The sequence below is a fragment of the Diceros bicornis genome, unplaced genomic scaffold (assembly GCF_020826845.1).
Source record: "Diceros bicornis minor isolate mBicDic1 unplaced genomic scaffold, mDicBic1.mat.cur scaffold_56_ctg1, whole genome shotgun sequence".
NCBI lineage: Eukaryota > Metazoa > Chordata > Mammalia > Perissodactyla > Rhinocerotidae > Diceros > Diceros bicornis.
Window position 1 is genome coordinate 5316708 of NW_026691440.1, and position 23967 is coordinate 5340674.

Below are 23967 nucleotides of genomic sequence, written 5' to 3' on the forward strand. Positions count from 1 at the left end.
CACACACCCATTAGGATGGTTAAAATGAAAAAGACTGACAATACCAAGTGTTGGTGAAGATGAGAAACAACTGGAACTCTCATATTTTGGTGTGTAAAATGGTACAATCACTTTAAAAAAGTGTTAGTCAGTTTCTTAACTGAAACCCAGCAATTCCACTCCTAGGTATACATCCAAGAGCAACAAAAATTTACGTCCACAAAGCCTTGTACAAGAATGCTTGCAGGAGTTTCATTCACAATAGTACCAAAATTGAAAACAGCTCAGGCGTCCATCAATAGAAGAGATAAACTGTGGTATGGTCATATAACAGAAAACTACTTTGCAATGAAATGGATTGAATTATTAATACACACAACAATATAGATTAATCTCAGCAGTATTACGCTGAATGAGGAAAGCCCGACACAGACTAGTACATGCTGCCATTAGTACATACTTCCATTCAGAAATTCTAGCAGACAAAAGTAATCTATAGGGATAGAAATCAGAGTAATGGTTGCTTTTGGAGGAGGAACTGACTGGGAAGGGGCACAGGGGAACTCTCTGGGGCTGATGGACATGCTCTATATTTTGATAGGACTGTGAGTTACAAGGGTATATGCATTTGCCAAAATTGATTGAATTGTACACTTAAGATCCATGCATTTCACTATATGCAAATTATACTCTGATTAGGATAAGGAATAAAACTCATCATTTTTCCTTCCAAACCTCTTCCTCTTACCATTTATCTTAGTTAACACATCACCACCTATTTAGTATTCTTCAAGCCCAATTCATCCTAGACTTCTCTCTCCCTCTTCCTGCCACTGTCTCTCCCTCTATCACCAAACACTTTGGAATCCTTCTCCTAGAGAACTCTCAAATCTGTCACCTCATTTCCATTACTAATGACCCGGGCTTAGTTCACACCCCTGGACTAATGAAATAGACTTATAGCTGGACTTACCCTTTCCTAATTGACTCCTTACAATGCCAATAAAGTGATCTTCCTAAAATTCCTAATTTATTATGTCATTCCCTCACTAAAATCTTCTTCAATAGATTTACACTACCTGTGAAAGACTATCTAAATTCCTGGCAGAACAACATGGCAACAGTTACCTAGTCTAGTCTGTGAGCATGCCCAACAGATTTCATGTCCGAAGTAGTCTGGTCCCCAAGTAGAGGCCTGGCAGTCTCATCTTCTGTCTGATGAACTATGCATTTATGTGTCACGTTCAAGCATATAGCCTAGATTTCATAATCATCTCAGTTGAGTGACAAATTCTCATCCTCCTCCTTTAATGCCTCAGTGAAAGGAGTCCAACTCCAGCCACCAAGACTCAAACCCTGGAGGCACCAGTTCTCCCCACCCCTCATCAGCCACACCAGATGAGACAAAAAAGTCCTTCCCATTTAGCCTCAACAGCATCCATCGAGCTGACTGCCTGCCTTGTTCTAACGTCAGGACTGCAGCACCCCTCTGTAATTACGGCCGTTGCCTCTCAACCGGTTTTCTCCACTTTAAATGCAACTTAGAGGACTTACGCCCGACACATTAACATCTTGCATGGTTCAGATTTCAACATCCCAGAGATTCCCACTTTCCCTGGGTAGCACTATAACCGTTGCTTTCCTTGGAGTTTTGTATTACAAATTTCAAAAAGATTAGCTTAAAAATGAGGACTCCCAGTGATCAAATCAACTCTCCATTTTTATGACTCACTTTATCTCAAAGTTAACGTCAGAGGCTGGTCTAACATCCCAGCAAAGGCTTACTTTCATGTCATTGAAAATGTCTCAGCAAAAATTGAACTGCCTTTGTTGGGGCTGCTGTTTATAAAAGAAATGTCCACAGCATGGCAGGTGAGAAGATATTACCTCTGAGATGCCTTCTAACACAGATGTTTTTCTAATATTCAAGGTGGTAGATTAAAGATGGCCATAAATTGACACTCCTCCTATTAGAGGTGGGGTCTATGTCACCTCCTTTTAAATTTGGGCAGGTTCTATAACTGCTTTGACCAACAGAATACTTCAAGCGTGATGCTGTGCCAGCTTCTAGGCCCAGCACTTACGAGACAAGCAGCTTCCATTTCTTGTGTCTTGAAACAGTTGCTCTTGGAGCCCTCAGCCGCCATGTAAAAATTCCAACTGTCCTAAGGCCGCCGTGCTGGAGACACACATAGGGAGGTCCTGAGACCACACGATAGAGAGAGATGCCCAGCCTGCCCCAGCTGAGGTCTCAGACATCACGGAGCATAAATGAATCTTCCTCACTGTCTTCTGTCTGAATTCCTGTCCTACAAAACTGCAAGGAATATTTATTTATCCAATGAATATTTACTGGATATCTACTATGTGTCAGGTTCCACTCTGCATGCTAGAGTTACACTGGTGAACAAAACTAACAGCTCCTGTCCTCTGGGAGCTGACAATGAATGATAAATATAAAAAGAGAAAAGCCAATAAGCCCCAGTTGGGCTCAAGAATTAACAAATGGTCTCAGTGCACAAGGTACACATGTACGCAGTGGTGGCAGGAGGGCAGCCCCACGCCTACTGGGACCTAGGCATGGAGCCCAGCACTGGCAGCCATAACTCAATTCCTATGGGGTAAAGGAGTCTTGCTCTCTGCAAGACAATAGTCTCAAGCCAAACTTGAGGCTCGAGGCCCTTCTTCTTAAAAAGAAGCTGAAAAAGACAGCTGCCAACTGGGGCTAGGTGCCCTGACCTCACAGGAAGCCGTGGGCTTGGGGAGGCGAAGAACACAGAATCCGAACTAAACTGGGTCTGAGATTCCCAAATATGATCACAGAACAGAGCATCAAAATATCATAAGATCTGGTTCTGGGCTGGAGGCGGAGGACAACACGTGATGGCAACTATCAAACCATAAAACTGCTAGACAGGAGGGAAAGAGACAACTCATCCATAAAACTGTGCACCTGTTCCTGATAACATGTGAAACACACCCCACTGAAATGAAACACAGACAGAACCTCTCAAGTCCACCTAAAAGGCTTTGCCTACACAGAAGAAAAGCTGTAGTACTATTTTGTAAGCAAAGTTTGTGTTTTGGTGTGTCATCTATAGAGAGTTTTTATTCTTGTTCCTATAGTGTTTGATATTGCTATGGTGGGGAAATAAAACTCAGCAGCCTGCCGAGCATCAAGAGAGTCTGACAGTCACGGCCACTTGTGAGTCTACTTAGCTGGCTGGCAGCCACCGTGCAGCCCTGGAGAGGACCGTGGGCCAGCTCGCAGTGAAGACGGGTCTCCTCTTTAAGGGAGCCACTGTAACTCTAAGGAATGGACAAAAGCTACTATAAAACTGCAAGTATTCTCACACACAGATTTGACTACCTTAAGACAAAAATGAAATAGATGAGTGTTTTCAATAGTAAGTAAGTTTTTCATAACGTGATCGCAAGTAAAATAATTTCCTAACATACGTCTTTTAAATTCAGGTATGAATGGAACACATCAGGTGACCCTGGGTGACTTTTGCCTCATCTATTAGTGACGCAAATTAGTATCCAGGATCCAGCCATTTTATTCATTATGAAAAATAAAGCAATTGAAGTAAATAAATGTCTAACCACAGTTTGACAAGAACGTAGCCTGGAGGCAATATTGAACAGGCAAGAAGCGCAGAGTTCTGAAGCCGGAATGTTGAGTTTCTGACCTTGACTCTGCCCGTAATAGGTGTGAAATCTTTGGGAGGCGACTTTGCTTCTCTGTGCCTGTTCCCTCATGTGCTCACACACTATATTGGCATTCATATAGTATATTTTACAGGGGTCTTCAGAAATGAAACTGAGTAGTAGAGCAATACTTTGATAAGAATGTATTTTATTTTGTTTTGCTTCAAGAAAAAATACAAGAACATACCTTTACTGTGGCAATCTAATGGAGGTGCCCCTAAGAAGTCATTTCTAGATGGGACTGGGGACTTTGTTTTAACTTTAAAATAGGTAATCTTTCACAAGCTCGGGAAGCAACAACTGTATTTAAACGGAAAACTCTCCACCCGGGAAGAAGCAAACCACCCAGGGGCTGCATTGGTTTTGCAAGTGCCCCCTGACGCCGGCGCAAGGATGCAGGAAGCACCTCCTGCGTCGTTGTCCCACTCCCGACAGGACTTGGGGGCTCGGTCCTAAGTGAGCGGAGGGACCCCGTCCCACTCTGCACCAGCAACGCCTCGCTTTCCCTTCCTGCAAACAAGCCGGTGCAAATAACCTGGGGCCCCTGCGACCGCCTCGCTGCACTCACCTGCCGCTGCACAGCAGCTCGCAGCCCGGCCGCTTCGCCTCCCCCGGGCGGCCCCGACCAGGAGGCGGGGATAGGGGCGTGGCTTAGGGAGGGGCGGGACTAGGGGCCGGGGCTCTTCCCCCGCCCACCTCACTGCGCCTGCGCCCAAGGGTGCGTGCGGGGCAGGGTGGGAGGTGGTGCCCCCGTGGTGGTCGGTGCTGATGTGGGTCCACCGGGTGTTTGCTGCCCCTCCTGTTCCGATCCTCTGAGCTTTCCAGCCGTCACGGCGCCCAACTCTGGTCACTCCTGCCGCCCCTCCGCCCGCCTGCGTCAGGTGCCAGCAACCAGCCGGAGTCTCCCCCGCGAGGTCAGACTACCTCCCCCTGCTCCTTTGGAGAACGTCGTGACGCCTCCTCGCCTGTGTCCCTGGCGCCTGGCTGGTTAGGTGTATCGTGTCGTTTAATCACCTCTGCAGCTGAGACAGTGAAACCAAGAAGTGAAGGAACTTGCTTCAAGTCACAGACCCAAAATGAGCTCCAGCTTGAAGTTGATTGCAGGCTGCCTGCCGCCGCCCTTCCACCTCGCGTGGCGCGCCCAAGTTGAGTGCCTAGACAAGTGCCATGGGCTTTACCTGAGTTTTCGCTGTTTCTTAAGCCCTGCGACGGCGGTATTATCTCTACAGAGGAGTCTAAGTGACTTGTCAGTCCAGCTTTGTCTCATGGCAAAACCTGGGCCATTTAAAACACCGTATGTGGCCTCTGTGTTCCTCCACACCTTTTGTCTTAAATGGCTTTATTGAGGTGACTTACAAAAAGCCTGTACATATTTAAAGTGTACAATTTGATTTTTATGTATGTATGTATATGCCCCTGAAACCGTCACCACAATCAAGAGTGAACGTAGCCACCACCCCCAAAAGTTTCCTTCTGCCCATTTGCAATTCCTCCTCCCAGTCACAGACTGCCATGACCACTCCTCAGATAACCATAGATCTTCTTTCTGTCACTATAGATTAGTTTGCATTTTATAGAATTGTATTATGAATGTTTACTGTGTGCTTTTTTGGGAGGAGGAGAGTCGGGCTTAATTATTTTGAGATTCAGTAGTGTTGCTGAGTGTATCAATAGTTCATTTCCTTTTTATCACTGAGTAGTAGTCCGTTACATGGATATACCACAGTTTGTTTATCCATTCACACATTGTTGGACTTTTAGGTTGTTTCCAGTTTCTGGTTTTTTTTTTTACAAACAAAGCTATCAACATGGTTCTTCATTTTCTTACTATTCAGTTTTGAAAGTTCTTTACATTATCGGGATATGTCTTTCCAGTTATATGACTCAATATTTTCTTCCAGTCTGTGGCTTAAAAGCATGTTTCAGAAGCAGACTTTTTAAATACTTCAAAAGCAAACTTTTTAAATTTTGATAAAGTTTAATTTATCAATTTTTATTTATAGATTGTGCTGTTGGTTCCATATCTAAGAAATTTTTTCCTAACCCAAGGCCCCAAAGATTCTGTCCACTTTTTCTCAAGAAATTTTATAGTTCTAAATTTTAAATTTATGTCTGCGATCTATGCTGTATTAATTTTCATATGTAGTGTGAGATATGGGTAGAAGTTAATTTCTTTGCATGTAGATACCCAGTTGTTTCAACCATTTGTTGAAAAGACTAGTTATTCTCTACCAAATTGCCTTTGCCACGTTTTTGAAAATCAATTGATCATATAAATGTGAGTTTATTTATGGAATCTCTATTCTGTTCATTGATTTATTTATCTGTATTAGCATTGATATCACATGGTCTTGATTACCATAGCTTTATAATAAGTCTTGAAATCAGGTCATTTAAATCTTTCAATTTTGTTCTTTTTTCTCGAAGTTGGCTTGGCTATCCTATACCCTTTGCATTTCAAAATGAATTTTAGAATCAGTTTGCCAGTTTTAACAAAAAAAATTGCACAGATTTTGATTGAGATTGCAATGAATCTATAGATAAACCTAGGGAAAATTGACACCTTAAAAATATTGAGTCCTGTGATCTGTGAAAATGGTATGTATCTGCATTTACTTACGTATTATGTAATTTCTCTCAGAAGTGTTTTGTAGTTTTCAGTGTACAGGCCTTGCACATCTTTTGTCAGATTTAACTCTAATTATTTCATACTTTTTATACTATTGCAAATAGTATTACTTATAAATTTTTAATGGTTTATTGCTAATATATAGAAATAAAATTGATTTTTGTATATTGATCTTATATCCTGAAAACTTGCTAAACCCGCTCATTAGTTTGAGTAGCTTTTTATACAATCTATAGGATTTTATTTGTAGACAATCATGTCGTCAGTGAATAAAGACCATTATCTTCTTCCTTTTCGATCTGGACCTTTTATTTCTTTTTCTTACCTTAATTGTACTAGCTAGAACCTCCAGTACAATTCAGTGGGGGAATGGATGGTCTTTCCAATAAATGAGGCTGGGTCAATTGGATAGTCATACGAGAAAGCATGAACCTTGACCCCCATCTCACACAATACACAAAAATTAATTTCAGAACCGTCATGGACCTGAATGTGGAAAATGAGACAATAATACTATCAAAGAAAACATAAGACAATGTTAATTGTAAGGGCAGGCAAAGATTTCTTAAATGAGACACAAATAACAGTAGCTATAAAAGGTTAACAAATTAATTCAATTTAATTTATAAATTAAATAGGATTAACTTATACATTAATTAAATTAGTAGAACTTGTATTCATCAAGACACCGTTAAGAAAGTAAAAGGTAAATGACAGGCCAGGAGAAGATATTTGTGAAATGTATCTGACGAAGGACTCCTATAAATTGATAAGAAAACATCTGAATCAATTTTTTAGAGGAGAGGAGGGGCAGAAGGCTTGCATTGACCTTTACAAAAGAGGATAGCCAAAGGGCAAGGCATGATGAGAAGTCATTCAGTATCATTAGTCATCAAGGACATGCAAAGTAAAACCACAATTGAGATACCACTACAAACCAAGACTCTCAACCCCCACTGTGGTGCAATCACTTTGGAAAACTGGCAGTATTTGCTACAGCTATACTTACATGTTCATCCTACGACCTAGCAGTGCCATTTCTGGGTATATACCCAATGTAAATGAGTGCTTATGTCCACCAAAAGACACGAATGAGAATGTTCATAGCAGTTTTATTCATAATGATCAAAAACTGGAAACAACTCCAATGTCCACCAGCATTAGAATGGATAACTATATTATGTTATATTCATATAATAGAATACTATTGTATGGAATGGAATACTACAACAAGGAAAAAGAAAAACTACTGCTACTTGCTCGCACTTGGATGAATATCACAAATACAGTGTTGATCAAAATAAGCCAACCACAAAAGGTTACATCTGTATGATTCTATTTGTATAAAGTTCATAAACAGGCAAAACCAACCCATGGTTACTTTTGATGGGGGAGTGATAATGACTGAGAGAGAGCACAAGCAAACCTATTGGGGTACCAGAAATGATCTATACCTTGATCTGTGTGGTGGCTAAGCAGATGTATACACATGTAAAAATTCACTGCTCTGCACCTAAGATTTATGTGTTTTATGTATAGATGTTATATCAACATAAAAGAAAACTGAAGTGTTTTTTCTGAACATAATTATTCAGCTCTGCTGATACGTACACATATTTCTGAGCCAAAGCTGCACTTTTGATCACTATAACTTTCTAGTAGGTTTGATATCTACAAAATAAGTTCAAGTCTTTTCTTCCAAAATTTTCTTGCACCTGTATGCTTCCAAGCTAAACTTTAGGATCAGTTTTTCAAATTCCTTAGAAAAATTCTACTGGGATTTTTATTGGTATTATGCGATATTTGTAGTTTATTTGAAGAGCACTTACATCTCTCCAGTATTGACTCTTTCCATCCAATCAACATGGTTCGTTTATTCAGGAATTTTCAATCAAGATTTAAATTATTCTTTATGTAGGGCTAGAACATGTTTTGGTATATTATGTATATGATGTATATTAAGTCATTATGGTTTCTGTTCCTATTATAGGAGAAATATTTGTCCCATTACTTCTCTAATCATTGCTGGTATATAAAAAGGCTCTTTTTCCCCCTATCTGGCCACCTTGCTGAACTCCTTCATTCATTTTAGGAGTTTTCCATTCGATTCTTTTAATTTCTAGGTTGTAAGTAATGTATTAAAATCTTTTCTCCTTTATATGAGAATCTGACTTCTGATTAGTTTCCTAACTATGTTTTCCTGAAAACAGAAAGATGGTATCTGTAGACTATGTGACTAGGCAACTTTGCTTATAATAAAAATGACTCCTGGTTTGTAACTTTTGTCTGGACTGGGAGTCACCATGGCCTTAGGTTCCTTTTCTAACCCACAAGTCCCTTGTGGGGACCCTGGAAACCATGCCTATGGAGTTGTCACCAAAGATATTTTCGCGGGGGTCGGGGGCATGAGGTTTTTAAATCAGAGTGACTGCCTGGTGTAGCTCTTGTCTTCCTGCACCTGAGCCGTCTGCTGAGTGGACTGCAGTAAAGATTCCCACTGCTAGGAATATCTACACTGCCTTGCTAGCATGTGTGGTTCCTGCCCTATGGCCTTGAATAGGCCAGGATGGTATGTGGCCCGCAGTGGTCTTGTGAATCTGAATTAGTTGAATCTAAGAAGACCCACCCCCTGGGCATTGCAGAGTGGTGGAGCAGTGGGCTAGACTTTCAGACCCTCGATGCAGTTTGACCAATGGACTGTGAGATAGAGGGGTGGGGAAGGAAAGCTGACAAGGCATTAGATGTCTGAGAGGGAGAGTCCATCTGCCTGTTCTCTGAAGTTGAAAACTCTGCAGCATATGACAAGAGATTAGAGCAGAAGCGGGCTGGAGTAAAACCAGATTCATACCAAGAGGAGACACTGCTCACTGTTTATGAAGGGGACCTGGGCCAAAACCCACTGCAGCTGAGCTACCGGGATAGGTTAATGTCTCGCTGGGAGGGTTGGAGGGGGACTGAGAAGACAAAAGAATGAACCTGAAGACCCCATGCTTGTGATGGGCCGCCACCTGATAAAGCAGGCGGAACTGCCAAGTTGACTGCAATTCCACTCAAACTTGAATCTACATGAAGAGAGGTTTGAGAGCACCCAAGCAGACAAAGGGCTGTGCGGTGGCCAGCAGCTCCAGGCAGAGCTACAATGACAGCAGTTTAATATGGTTTGGGGTCACCAATACAAGGTTAAAGAAAGCTCTCCATGTGTGGCAAAGGGTAACCCCAGGCCACCTAAACAGCATCCTGGAGTCTGACAACAGCTTTGGACCCAGAATGCTTGAGTCAATTTAAGGCTGCACTGGAGCCTGAGCAGTGTCCTCTGCTGCCATCGAGTGAAAATTTATGGGAATGCAAACATTTTCAAAAGCGACACAGATTTTTAAAGCAATCATTGGTTATTGTAAAGGCCTAAGCTCTACTATTAGACTGGATAAAACTCTTGATTTGCGCTTAGTGTATAGGGAAAAACTACACTTTTTCTAAAAAGGTTAAATAAATTTCATTGTAGTATATTTGATTTGCTGAAAACTATGGTGTAATATCATTTGATATAAAATGCCTAGAATTCCCAGAATAAAGGGGGTATTTTAGGCATTATAAAGACAGATGGCCAAAGACTATTCCAGTTGCACAGGACATGGAGGGGACATCCTTACCCCACTGGTTAATACAAATCCTCGTGATCACAAAATGTACTAACTTGTCCTTTTCTATGTTGAAAATGTCAGCCAAAGTCGTGGAGGTGGACTATGGGCAAAGGGTTAACGAACACTTCCGCATGAGAATCTAACCTTAGGTTATCTCCCTGAAAGTATGTGTCAACTATTTAACTAGGCAACATTGCTTACAGTAAAAATGATCATTAGTAAATTGCACCTGGACTGGCGAACCTCTAACTACCCGATGGGGAAACGATTGTTTTGAGCTTCCTGCGTGTGAAACACTTGTAACTGGGCACGACTCGTGCAGAGACCCTGGAAGCTACGCCTGTGGAACTGTGAGATCGTCTCTGTGAGGCATGGGGCTTTACATCAAAGCAGTTCTCGTAAAGGCCCCAGTGTGGATCTCGACTCCTTGCACCTACTGAATGAAGTGCAGCAAGGACCTCGCTGCAAAGAACACCTGAGGCTGCTCTGTGATTGCTGCAGGTCCTGCCCTGTAGCCTTCTAGCTGCGCCGAGGAGGCCTGGGTCGTCTTGGGAGTCAGCAAAGCCTAAGAAGACCGCTGCGGGCCTTGCAGAGGTCATTACATCCACTGCCAAAAATGACTTTTTTTTTCTTTTTCCTTTCCATAACTATACTCATGTCCTTTTCATTTGTTATTTGTTATAGTTTGTTGAATGATAGTGAGCACAATGGTGGGAGGAGGGGTGCAGTGGGTGAGGAGGGGAGACAGAATGCCTTGTCCCTATATTTTATTTTTCCACTTTTTATTTGGAAGTAATTTCGAACTTATAGAAAAGTTGCAAGAATACAAAGACATCCTAGAAAGACTTCACAGAGACTCACTGTTAACATTTGTCCACATTTGTTTTGTTTTTATTTTCTCTCTCTACATGTATGCATTTTTATTATCATTATTTGAGAGTAAGTTGCAGCCATCATATCCCTTTATCCTTATTATTTTATTGTGTATTTCCTAAAAAACAAGACATCTACTTACATTATCACAGCATAATTCTCAAATTGGGAATTAAAATGAATACAGTGCTATTACCTAATTAACAGACCTGTGAAAATTTTTCCAGTTGTCCCAATATTGTTTTTTTTATAGCATATTTTTTCCCTGCTCCCAGATCCAGTCTTGTAGTCATCTCACTGCTTTTAGTTGTCATGTCCCTTTACTCTTCCTTAATCGAGAATAGTTCCTTAATCCTTTTTTGTCTTTCATGACATGGGCATTTTGAAGAGCACAGGCCTATTGTTTTAGCAGAATTTCCTTCAGTTTGGGTTTGTCTGAAGTTTCCTCACGGTCAGATTCAGGTTGGGGTCTCCACCCTTTAGGGAACTCCACTCTGGCCTCCCTCTAGCCACATCTCTCAAGCCTGGAGCCAAGGAGGCAAGCCCATTGGAGCCTGCCCACTCCCACTTGGTCCAGAGAGTAAATATTTTAGGCTTTGCAGGCTATATGATCTCTGTCACAACTACTCAGCTCTGCTACTGTAGCAAGAAAGCTGCCGTAGATAATGTGTAAATGAATGAGCATGGCTATATTCAAATAAAATTTTATTTATAAAAACAGGTGGACGGCGCATATTTGGCCCATGAGTCAGTTTGCTTGACCCCTCTTCTAATCCATGCCCCAGCTACCAAGAAGTCCAGAATTCCACGCCCAAACAGCCTCAGCCCCGTTCCCAGAGTAGGCCTGTGAGGGCCTCTCTTCCCCGGGTCTGCCATAGTGAGACGTGGCATCTTGCCACTAAGGAGTGCGTTTCTCTAGGCTTGCGTGTGCCCAGGAGATGACAGTTTTGAGGAATGTGGACAGATTTGAACGCAGAGGTGGGGCCTTCACAGTGTCAGAAAGAGCTGAGAGTGAGAAGAGAAGGGGCAAAGAGCTAGCCGGGTCGGCTCCCCTCCTCTCACCATGTCTGGTGCAAGACTCCAAGGAGCCTAAGAATTACATTCGCATCTGGCCTTCCTGGTCAGTGTGAAGGGTTAGTTTATCCAGAGAAAAAGGAGTGACATATGTTATTCAACCATTTGTTGCTTGATTTATATGTATATATATTTGAACATTTAGCTATATGGTACGTGGTCTCTATTTGCACTTTGCCCCAGCCCCATAGTGCAAGGGCAGCCTGTGTGACAGCATGAACACTTCTCAGAACAGCCTTAGCGGGCTGACTGGTCCCCACAGGTGTTTACCTGTGAAGGGAACCTGCAAACTGGCTCCTGGCTCCACTCTGCCCCGGGAGAATCAGGGACGATCTGTGGCAAGGCCTCCCAGCCTTCCTTGCCTGCAGCCACTTGGGTCGGCAAAAGACCCCAGGTTCAGTGCTCAGCTTCTAAGCAACAGAACAAGGAAGATACTAACGGGCCAATTCTCATTCTTCCCACTTTCTACTTCTAGACTGTCTTTTCTTTCTGGTTTATCTAACTGATTTCTTTGGACCTCTTCATATTTGAACAACCAATTCCCCTGACAGACTTCAGACCCCTGGAGGTTTCTGCATCTCCCTCTCTCATTCATGTAACACACCCCCACCATGACTGCCACCACCCCTGCCATCGCCACGCTGCCATAGCTGCCTCTGGTCAGTATGGGGCCTTAAGGCACCTGTCCCTTAACCAGAACACTCCAGAGCCAGGAGATGTTGTAGGGGTGCCATCTTACCAACACTAGTGCACACTCATGTCCAGACACTTTGGAATTCCAACCAAGTAAATAACAGCAATATGGTACCCGGATCTCGTAAGTAGTGAGGTGTATCTGGAAAGATAAGCAGTTCTTTAAAATGTTACCCTATGAAGTACCTCCAACTTTTAATATCTTTTAGAGGAAAGTAATGTATGTAAAGTATTAATCTAAATATCACTTCCAATAACATAATACTTTTGGTAAGGCATCCGATAACATCGAAATTTAAGAATTACTGCTATGCAATTTACGTAATTCCTATAATATGGTAGCATATAATTTACTGTTATATAATTTACTATTAGTTTGCTGATTTTTTTAACTTTTGTCCTAAAATTGTTTTCTATATATATATAAACTCTAAAAGTTGTTCCATTGTAATTTGTTTCTTTTTATAATGCTTTGAATCTCCAGAAAAAGGTCTTTTTTATGACAGTCTTTTGCAATAATATATTGATTAGTTACTCTATCATTTAAAAAAAAAATTGTATTGAGGTCATAATGGTTTATAACATTGTGAGATTCCAGTTGTACATTATTATTTGTCGGTCACCATATAAATGTGCCCCTTCACCCCTTGTGCCCACCCCCCAACTCCCTTCCCCCTGGTAACCACCAAACTGTTCTCTCTGTCCATGTATTAGTTGATATTCCACATATGAGTGAAGTCATACAGTGTTTGTCTTTCTCTATCTGGCTTAGTTCACGTAACATAATACCCTCCAGGCCCATCCATGTTGTTGCAAATGGGACGATTTTGTCTTTTTTTATGGCTGAGTAGTATTCCATTTTATATATATACCACATCTTCTTTATCCAGTCATCTGTCGACGGACACTTGGGTTGCTTCCACATCTTAGCTATAGTGAATAATGCTGCGATGAACATAGGGGTGCATAAGCCTCTTTGGATTGTTGATTTGAGGTTTGTTGGGTAGATACTCAGTAGTGGGATAGCTGGATCATAAGGTATTCCTGTTTTTAATTTTTTGTGTGTTTGAGGAAGATCAGCCCTGAGCTAACATCCATGACTATCTTCCTCCACTTTATGTGGGACGCCGCTACAGCACGGCCTGACAAACAGTGTGTCACTGCACGCCCGGGACCCAGACCTGGGCCACCAGCGACAGAGTAAGTGCACTTAACTGCTACACCATGGGGCCAGCCCTGTTTATAATTTTTTGAGGAATCTCCATACTGTTTTCCATAGAGGCTGCACCAATTTGCATTCCCACCAGTAGTGGATTAGGGTTCCCATTTCTCCACAGCTCCTCCAACATTTGTTGCTTTTTGTCTTGGTGATTATAGCCGTTCTAACGAGTGTAAGATGATACCTTGTTGTGGTTTTAATTTGAATTTCCCTGATGATTAGTGATGTTGAGCATCCTTTCATGTGCCTGTTGGTCATCTGTATATCTTCTTTGGTGAAGTGTCTGTTCATTTCCTGTGCCCATTTTTTGATTGGGTTGTTTGTTTTTTTGTTATTCAGTTGTGAGTGTTCTTTATATATTATGGAGATTAATCCCTTGTCAGATTTATGGTTTGCAAGTATTTTTTCCCAGCTGGTGGTTTCCCTATTCATTTTGATCCTGGTTTCATTTGCCTTGTAGAAGCTCTTTAATCTGATGAAGTCCCACTTTTTTATTTTTTCTTTTGTTTCTCTTGTCTGAGTAGACATGAAATTCAAAAACATCCCTTTATGGCTGATGATGAGTAGTGTACTACCTATATTTTCCTCCAGGAGTTTTATAGTTTCAGGTCTCACCTTCAGGTCTTTGATCCATTTTGAGTTAATTTTTTTGTATGGCAAAAGAAGATAGTCTACTTTCATTCTTTTCATGTGGCTGTCCAGTTTTCCCAGCACCATTTATTGAAAAGAGTTTCCTTTCTCCACTGTATGTCCTTAGCTCCTTTGTCAAAGATTAGCTGCCTGTAGATATGAGGTTTTATTTCGGGATTTTCAATTCTGTTCCATTGATCTGTGTGTCTGTTTTTGTACCAGTACCATGCTGTTTTAATTACTATCACTTTGTAGTATGTTTTGAAGTCAGGGATTGTGATGCCTCCAGCCTTGTTCTTCTTTTTCAGGATTGCTTTAGCTATACGAGATCTTTTGTTGCCCCATATGAATGCTACTATTCTTTGTTTTATTTCTGTGAAGAATGTCCTTGGGATTCTGATTTGGGATTGCATTGAATCTGTAGATGACTTTAGGTAGTATGGACATTTTAACAATGTTTATTCTTCCAATCCAAGTGCATGGAATCTTTTTCCATTTCTTTATGTCATCATTGATTTCACTCAGTAATGTCTTATAGTTTTCCTTGTATAGGTCTTTCACTTCCTTGGTTAAATTTACTCGTAGATATTTTATTCTTTTTGTTGCATTTGTAAATGGAATTGTCTTCCTGAGTTCTCTTTCTGTTAGTTCATTGTTGGTATATAGAAATGCAACCGAGTTCTGTAAGTTGATTTTATACCCTGCCACTTGGCTGTAGTTGTTGATTATTTCTAATAGTTTTCCAATGGATTCTTTAGGGTTTTCTGTATATAAGATCACATCATCTGCAAACAGTGAGAGTTTCACTTCTTCATTGCCTATTTGGATTCCTTTTATTCCTTTTTCTTGCCTAATTGCTCCGGCCAGAACCTCCAGTACTGTGTTGAATAAGAGTGGTAAGAGTGGGCTCCCTTGGCTTGTCCCTGTTTTCAGAGGGATGGGTTTCAGTTTTTCCCCATTGAGTATGATGTTGGCTGTGGGTTTGTCATATATGGCCTTTATTATGTTAAGGTACTTTCCTTCTATACCCATTTTGTTGAGAGTTTTTATCATAAGTGCATGTTGGATCATGTCAAAAGCCTTCTCTGTATCTATTGAGATGATCATATAGTTTTTATTCCTCGTTTTGTTAATGTGGTGTATCACATTGATTGATTTGTGGATGTTGAACCATCCCTGTGTCCCTGGTATAAATCCCACTTGATCATGGTGTATGATCTTTTTAATGTATTGCTGGATTCTGATTGCCAATGTTTTGCCAATGTTTGTTTGTGTTCATCAGCGATGTTGGCCTGTAATTTTCCTTCTTTGTATTGTCCTTGCCTGGCTTTGGTATCAGAGTGATGTTGGCCTCGTAGAATGTGTTGGGAAGTATTCCATCTTCCTCTATTTTTTGGAATAGTTTGAGAAGGATAAGTATCAAGTCTTCTTTGAATGTTTGGTAAAATTCTCTAGAGAAGCCATCTGGTCCTGGACTTTTATTTTTTGGGAGGTTTTTGATTACTGTTTCAATCTCTTTACTTGTGATTGGTCTATTCAGGTTCCCTATTTCTTCTTGATTCAGTTTTGGAAGGTTGTATGAGTCTAGCAATTTATCCATTTCTTCTAGATTCTCCAATTTGTTGGCATATAGTTTTTCATAGTATTCTGTTATAATCTTTTGTATTTCTGTGGTATCTGTTGTAATTTCTCCTTTTTCATTTCTAATTTTATTTATTTGAGCCTTCTCTCTTTATTTCTTGGTGAGTCTGGCTAAGGGTTTGTCAATTTTGTTTATCTTCTCAAAGAACCAGCTCTTTGTTTCATTGATCCTTTCTACTGTTTTTTAAATTTCATTTTCATTTATTTATGTTCTGATTTTTATTATTTCCCCCCTTCTGCTGACTTTAGGCTTTGTTTCTTCTTATTTTTCTAATTCTGTTAGGCATAGTTTGAGGTTGCTTATTTGGGCTTTTCCTTGTTTGTTAAGGTGGGCCTGTATTGCTTTGAGTTTCCCTCTCAGGACTGCTTTTGCTGCATCCCATATGAGTTGGTACGGTGTATTTTCATTTTCATTTGTCTCCAGCTATGCTTTGATTTCTCCTTTAATTTCATCAATCATCCATTGGTGGTTTAGTAGCATATTGTTGAGTCTCCACAGCTTTGTCACTTTCCCAGTTTTTTCCTTGTAGTTGATTTCTAACTTCATGGCATTATAGTCTGAAAAGATGCTTGTTATGATTTCAATCTTCTTAAATTTATGTAAGCATGCCTTGTTTCCCAACATATAGTCTATTCTTGAGACTGTTCCATGCACACTTGAGAAGAATGTGTAATCTGCTGTGTTTGGATGGAGTGCTCTGTATATGTCTATTAAATCAATCTCATTTAGATTTTGTTTGGGTCCATTATTTCCTTATTTATTTTCTGTCTGGGTTATCTGTCCATTGATGAGAGTGGGGTGTTAAGATCCCCTGCTACTATTGTGTTGTTGTTAATATCTCCTTTTAGGTTTGTCATTAGTTGCTTTATGTACCTTGGTGTTCCTGTATTGGGTGCATATATATTTAAAAGTGATACGTCTTCTTGGTGGAGTGTCCCTTTTATCATTATATATTGCCCCTCTTTGTCTCTCATTACCTGTTTTATCTTGAAGTCAACTTCGTCTGATATGAGTATGGCAACACCTGCTTTCTTTTGTTTGCCATTAGCTTGGAGTATTGTCTTCCATCCTTTCACTCTGAGCCTGTGTTTGTCTTTAGAGCTGAGATGTGTTTCCTGGAGGCAGCATATTATTGGGTCTTGTTTTTTAATACATCCCACCACTCTGTGTCTTTTGATTGGAGAGTTCAGTCCATTTACATTTAGGGTACTTATTGATATATGGGGGCTTATTGTTATTTTATCGCTCTTTTTCTGGTTCTTTTGCATTTCTTTTGTTTCTTGTCCCATGTGTTTCAGACTACCAATTTAGTTTGGTAGTTCTGTAAGGGAGTTCCCTTAGTTTTCTCTTTCTTTATCATGTGTGATTCTGTTCTGGTTATTTGATCAGTGGTTACCATGAGGTTCGTATAAAAAATATCTTGTATGTGATAGTCCATTTTTTGATGGACTCTTATTCTCTTAGACTAAGTTGATTCGATCCCTTTCCTCTTCCCTTTCTAAGTTATTGCTGTCATATCTTATTCCTTCCTGTGTTGTGAGTTTGTGTTTAACATGATGAGGTTTTATTCATGCTTGGTGCTTACCTTCCCTTGATCTTTTTCTTGTGTGTGTGAGGAAGATAGGCCCTGAGCTAGCATCTGCCAATCTTCTTTTTTTTTCTTTTTTTGTTGAGGAAGACTGGCCCTGGGTTAACATCCATGCCCATCTTCCTCCACTTTACGTGGGACGCCTGCCACAGGCCACATGACCTGACAAGTGGTGCGTGGGTGTGCGCCTGGGATCCAAACTGGCAAGCCCCGAGTCACTGCACTGGAGCACGTGCATTTAACCACTTGCGCCACTGGGCCAGCCCCTGATCTTTGGTTTTATATTGAAGTGTTTGCTAATCTATTTTGATAGGGCCGGCCCTGTGGCTTAGCGGTTGAGTGCTCGCGCTCCAATGCTGGCTGCCTGGGTTTGGATCCTGGGCACACACCGACGCACCGCTTCTCCGGCCATGCTGAGGCCGTGTCCCACATACAGCAACTAGAAGGATGTGCAACTATGACATACAACTATCTACTGGGGCTTTGGGGGAACAATAAATAAATAAAATTATAATCTATTTTGATAGAGGACTGCAATTTTTCTGGTTTTGTTGACCTATTTTCCTCCTTGTTCAAAACTTTGAATCCCCTTTCTCTTTTTTTCCTCAGGTATGCGGGCCTTCTTGAACACTTCTTGTAGTGGGGGTCTTGTGGCAATGAACTCCCTTAGCTTTTGTTTATCTGGGATAGTTATTATTTCTCCATCATATCTGAAGGATATTTTTGATGGATAGAGTATTCTTGGCTGAAAGTTTTTGTCCCTCACAATTTTGAATATATCGTTCCACTCTCTCCTAGCTTGTAAAGTTTCTGTCAAGAAATCAGCTGAGATCCTGATAGGAAATCCTTTGTATGTTATTTATTTATTTATTTTTGTCAGGCTGCCCTTAATATTTTTTCTTTGTCATTGACTTTTGCCACCTTTACTACTATATGCCTTGGAGAGGGTATTTTTGTGTTGATATATTTAGGAGATCTATTGATTTCATTCACTGGTATTTACAGCTCTTTCCCCAGGTTTGGGAAGTTCTCAGATATTATTTCTTTGAACAAGTTCTCTGCTCCTTTTTCCCTCTCTTCTCCCTTGGAATATCTATAATCCTTATGTTGGATTTCCTAGAGTTGGATATTTCTCAGAGAGTTTCTTCATTTCTTTTTAGTCTTAGTGCTCTTTCCTCCTCCATCTGGAGCATTTCTGCACTGCTGTCCTCAATATTACTAATTCTTTCCTCTATATTGTCGGCTCTGATGCTTAAGGTTTCCAGATGTGTCTTTATCTCCTCTATTGTATTTTTCATCTCTAAGATTTCTGATTGGATTTTTTTTTACGGTTTCAATCTCCTTTGTGAAGAAACTCCTGATTTCATTGAATTGTCTGTCTGTGTTTTCTTGTATTTCATTAAGCTTTTTTATGATGGCTATTTTGAATTCTCTGCCATTAAGATTATACATTTCTGGGGCCGGCCCCGTGGCTTGGCAGTTAAGTGCATGCGCTCTGCTGCTGGCGGCCTGGGTTCGGATCCCAGGCGTGCACCAATGCACCGCTTCTCTGGCCATGCTGAGGCTGGGTCCCACATACAGTAACTAGAAGGATGTGCAGCTATAACATACAACTAGCTACTGGGGCTTTGGGGGAAAAATAAATAAATAAAATTATAAAAACAAAGATGATACATTTCTGTGCTTTCTGGGTTGACTTCTGGGTGCTTGTCATTTTTCCTTTTGGTCTGGAGATTTAATATATTTTTGCATGGTGCCTGTCAGTGTTGGCTTACTTTTCCTCATAGTGAAAATATATGGTCGCAGTTTCCTTTTGCTGCTGCTGGTTGGGAGTCAAGGGGCGTATATTCTGGACTGCCTCAATCTGCAGGCACTCTCGTCACCCCTGGCTGATCTGAGGCTGAGTGGAGGCTGCTGGGGGGGTAAGTGTGGGAACAGCTGGAGCTGGAGTGTGGGAACAGCTGAGACTGGAGTGCAGGTAGGCTGAAGCAGCTGGGGCTTGGGTGCAGGTGGGTTGAAGCAGCTGCAGCTGAAGTGCCGCTCGGCCAAAGAAGCAGGGGCTGGAGTGCCACTGGGCCGAAGAAGCTGGACCTGGAGTGCACTGAGCTGAAGAAGGAGGAGCTGGGGTGCCACTGGGCCAAAGAAGCTGGAACTGGAGTGCTGTGGGCCGAAGTTGCTTGTGCCAAGTCAGCTGGAGCCTGAGCACAGGCCAAGCCAAAGCCACTGGAGCCAGGGAATGGGGGGCAGTCCAGCCAAAGGAGCTGGGGCCGTGACATGGGGAAGCCAGGAAAGCTGGGGCGGTGGCTTGGTCCAGCCAGAGCAGCTGGGGCTGTGGCCTGGTGGAGCCTGAGCTGCCACTGCCTCTGGTGCGGGGACACAGGTTTGCCTTGCTGGTGGTTGGGCCCGGGCACCTGGGGACCACTGCCTGTGGGGGTGGGGCATGGTCATGCTGCCCCTGTTGGTGGGGCATGGGCTCCTGGGGGCTGCTGATTCTGGGGATGGGGTTGAGCTGAAGCACCACTGTGCTGAAGCGCCAGTCGGGTGGGCCGGGTGGGGGAGGGGCGCTTACTTTCTCCTCCCCTATCTCAGAGGTTTCTCACCTTGCTGTCACTCTCTGCTCTCCTGAGGGGCTAGCTGGTTGAAACTACCCTCGCAACAGTTCAGCTCCCTCCGTAGGGGGATCCCTTCAGGCCGTGAGGGGTCTTGGAGAGCTCCAGGTTTTCACGCGGTGACCCGCCCCTCCCCCTCCTCTGAGAGCTGCGTGGTCTCAGTCTCTGGGACGCAGTCCTTGGGGAAGGAAAGGAGCTCCTCTAACCCCCTTCCAATTCCTCTGGGGATTCCAGCACCTCCATCCTCGGGTGTATGGCTGCCTGAGTGCCTCAGATGTCGCCTGTGTTGTGTGAATAGCTTCTGTTGGAATATGAATGCCATTTTTGTTGTGTCTTAGAGGGGGAGTGTTCAATGGGGGAAGCTCACTCCACTATGATGCTGACATCACTCAGTTGTCTTTTCATTTTGATCCTCATTTCCTTTGCCTTGCAGAAGCCCTTTAGTCTGATGAAGTCCCACTTGTTTATTTTTTCTTTTGTTTCCCTTGTCTCAGTAGACATGGAATTTGAAAAGATCCCTCCAAAACTGATCTCAAAGAGTGTTCTGCCTATATTTTCTTCTAGGAGTTTTATAGTTTCAGGTCTTACTTTTAAGTGTTTGATCCATTTTGAGTTAATTTTTGTGTATGGCAAAAGATAATGGTCTACTTTCATTCTTTTGCATGTGGCTGTCCAATTTTCCCAGCACCATTTGTTGCAGAGACTTTCCTTTCTCCATTCTATGTTCTTAGCTCCTTTGTTGAAGATTAGCTGTCCATATATGTGTGGTTTTATTTCTGGACATTCAATTCTGTTCCACTGATCTGTACGTCTGTTTTTGTACCAGTACCATGTTGTTTTGATTATTATACCTTTGCTGTATATTTTGAAGTGAGGGACTGTGATGCCTCCTGTTTTGTTCTTTTTTCTCAGGATTGCTTTAGCTATTTGGGGTCTTTTGTTGCCCCAATGAATTTTAGTATTCCTTGTTCTATTTCTGTGAAGAATGTCATTGGAATTCTGATTGGAATTACATTGAATCTGTAGATGGCTTTAGCTAGTATGGACATTTTAACCATGTTTATTCTTCCAATCCATGTGTATGGGCTGTCTTTCCATTTCTTTATGTCATCATCGATTTCTATCAACAATGTCTTATAGTTTTCATTGTATAGGTCTTTCACCTCCTTGGTTAATTTTATTCCTAGATATTTTATTCTTTTTGTTGCGATTGTAAATGAGATTGTATTCTTGAGTTCTCTTTCTGACAGTTCGTTATTAGAGTATAGATAATGCAACTGATTTTTGTAAGCTGATTTTGTACCCTGCAACTTTGGTGTCGTTGTTGATTATTTCTAATAGTTTTCTGATGGATTCTTTAGGGTTTTCTATATGTAAAATCATGTCATCTGCAAACAGCGAGAGTTTCACTTCTTCATTGCTTATTTGGATTCCTTTTATTCCTTTTTCTTGCCTAATTGCTCTGGCCAGAACCTCCAGTACTGTGTTGAATAAGAGTGGTGATAGTGGGCACCCTTGTCTTGTCCCTGTTCTCAGAAGGATGGGTTTCAGTTTTTCCCCATTGAGTATGATGTTGGCTGTAGGTTTGTCATATATGGTCTTTATTATGTTGAGATACTTTCCTTCTATACCCATTTCGTTGAGACTTTTTATCATAAAGGGATGTTGGATCTTGTCAAAAGCCTTCTCTGCATCTATTGAGATGATCATATAGTTTTTATTCCTCATTTTGTTAACGTGGTGTATCACGTTGATTGATTTGCAGATGTTGAACCATCCCTGTGTCCCTGGGATAAATCCCATTTGATCATGGTGTATGATCTTTTTAATGTATTGTTGGATTCTGTTTGCCAATGTTTTGTTGAGGATTTTTGCATCTGTGTTCCTCAATGATATTGGCCTGTAATTTTCCTTCTTTGTATTGTCCTTGCCTGGCTTTGGTATCAGAGTGATGTTGGCCTCATAGAATGAGTTAGGAAGTATTCCATCTTCCTCTATTTTTTGGAATAGTTTGAGAAGGATAGGTTTTAAATCTTCTTTGAATGTTTGGTAAAATTCTCCAGAGAAGCCATCTGGTCCTGGACTTTTATTTTTTGGGAGGTTTTTGATTACTGTTTCAATCTCTTCACATGTGATTGGTCTGTTCAGATTCTCTATTGCTTCTTGATTCAGTTTTGGAAGGTTGTATGAGTCTAAGAATTTATCCATTTGTTCTAGATGTCCAATTTGTTGGCATATGGTTTTTCATAGTATTCTTATAATCCTTTGTATTTTTGTGGTGTCCATTGTAATTTCTCCTCTTTCATTTCTAATTTTATTTATTTGAGCCTTGTCTCCTTTTTCCTTAGTAAGTCTGGCTAAAGGTTTGACAATTTTGTTTATCTTCTCAAAGAACCAGCTCTTTGTTTCATTGATATTTTCTACTGTTTTTTAATGGTGACAAAGGGGCCATACTAATGTAAGGTGCTAATCACAGGGAAAATTGGGCATGAAGTACATGGGAACTCTGTATTATCATCACAATTTTCTGTAAATCTAAAACTATTCTAACATTAAAATTTTATTTAACAATTTTTTAAAAATAAAGACAGGGCTCCCTGATATCAATAAGCCTCGTGAAAATGCATTCATTAATAATCAGAGGAAGCACCCCCCACATGCTTGTACATGCACACACACACACACACACACACACACACACACACAACTCAGGCATAGGGAGGGAGCCCAGGATCTGACTCTGACATCACAATGAACAGAATCCAAAAAGCAATTACACTGCAAAGTATTATGCTAAAACTATTATTGAAATTGCTAGTCGAAAACAGTTAATGGAATAATTAAGACAGATTGACCTAAAAGCTGATTTAAAATTAACCTGACACGTGCATGCTATCTAAATAAAGACTCTCTCCTATGAGCTAGCTTCTCATTAAAATCAAATTCCACTGGGAGAAATTACACACTTGCACCGTGATTGGGAAGAACAGGCCGCGTTCACTCAACCACTGATGGAACTGGAGGGTCATCAGACGAGGTAAATGGAAATGAGTGTCCTGTCCTTCCAGGAGCGCTGCTATCTGTCTCAGTAACAAGCCACCTCCCTCCCATTTTTCCCTTTGGAAATGATGGAAACTCATTAAAATTGCGTCAGCTCAGGACCCCAAACCACTGGGTGCCTGAGTGGGCACATCTGAAGCTTCCAAAGGGAAAGATCGGAAGGGAGGGGCCGTGGGCTGGGGTCCCGTGGATGCACTGAGGGCAGGGAAGGGAGCTGAGTAGATCTGAAAATGAGGTCCCTCAAGCACTCGAGGAAACTCGATGGCTTCCACCCCTCGTTTCTCTAAAGGTGAGAAAACCCACGCTTGTTGGAGACCAAACTCCAGGCGGGTGGCAGAGGCAGGAGCTCTTTTCAGCGTAATGCTTTTCCCCGCCCAGCACCTTCTCCTTTCCACTGCCGTATCCAGATGGAAAGAACTCATGGTGAGGTTTGTGGGTCTACAGGCCTGGATCACACCTTGCTCCTGAGTTTAGCCCAGGGGTGTCCCAGTCTGAGTGAGCAGTTTTCGCTTGTCCCCATATCCCTAGCTGGCTGCCTGCCACTGGCCAACCTAGGATCCTGTGGTGTGTGCGCCTATGCGGGGGGACGCACCTGAGAAGGCCCGCCCTGCTGGAGGAG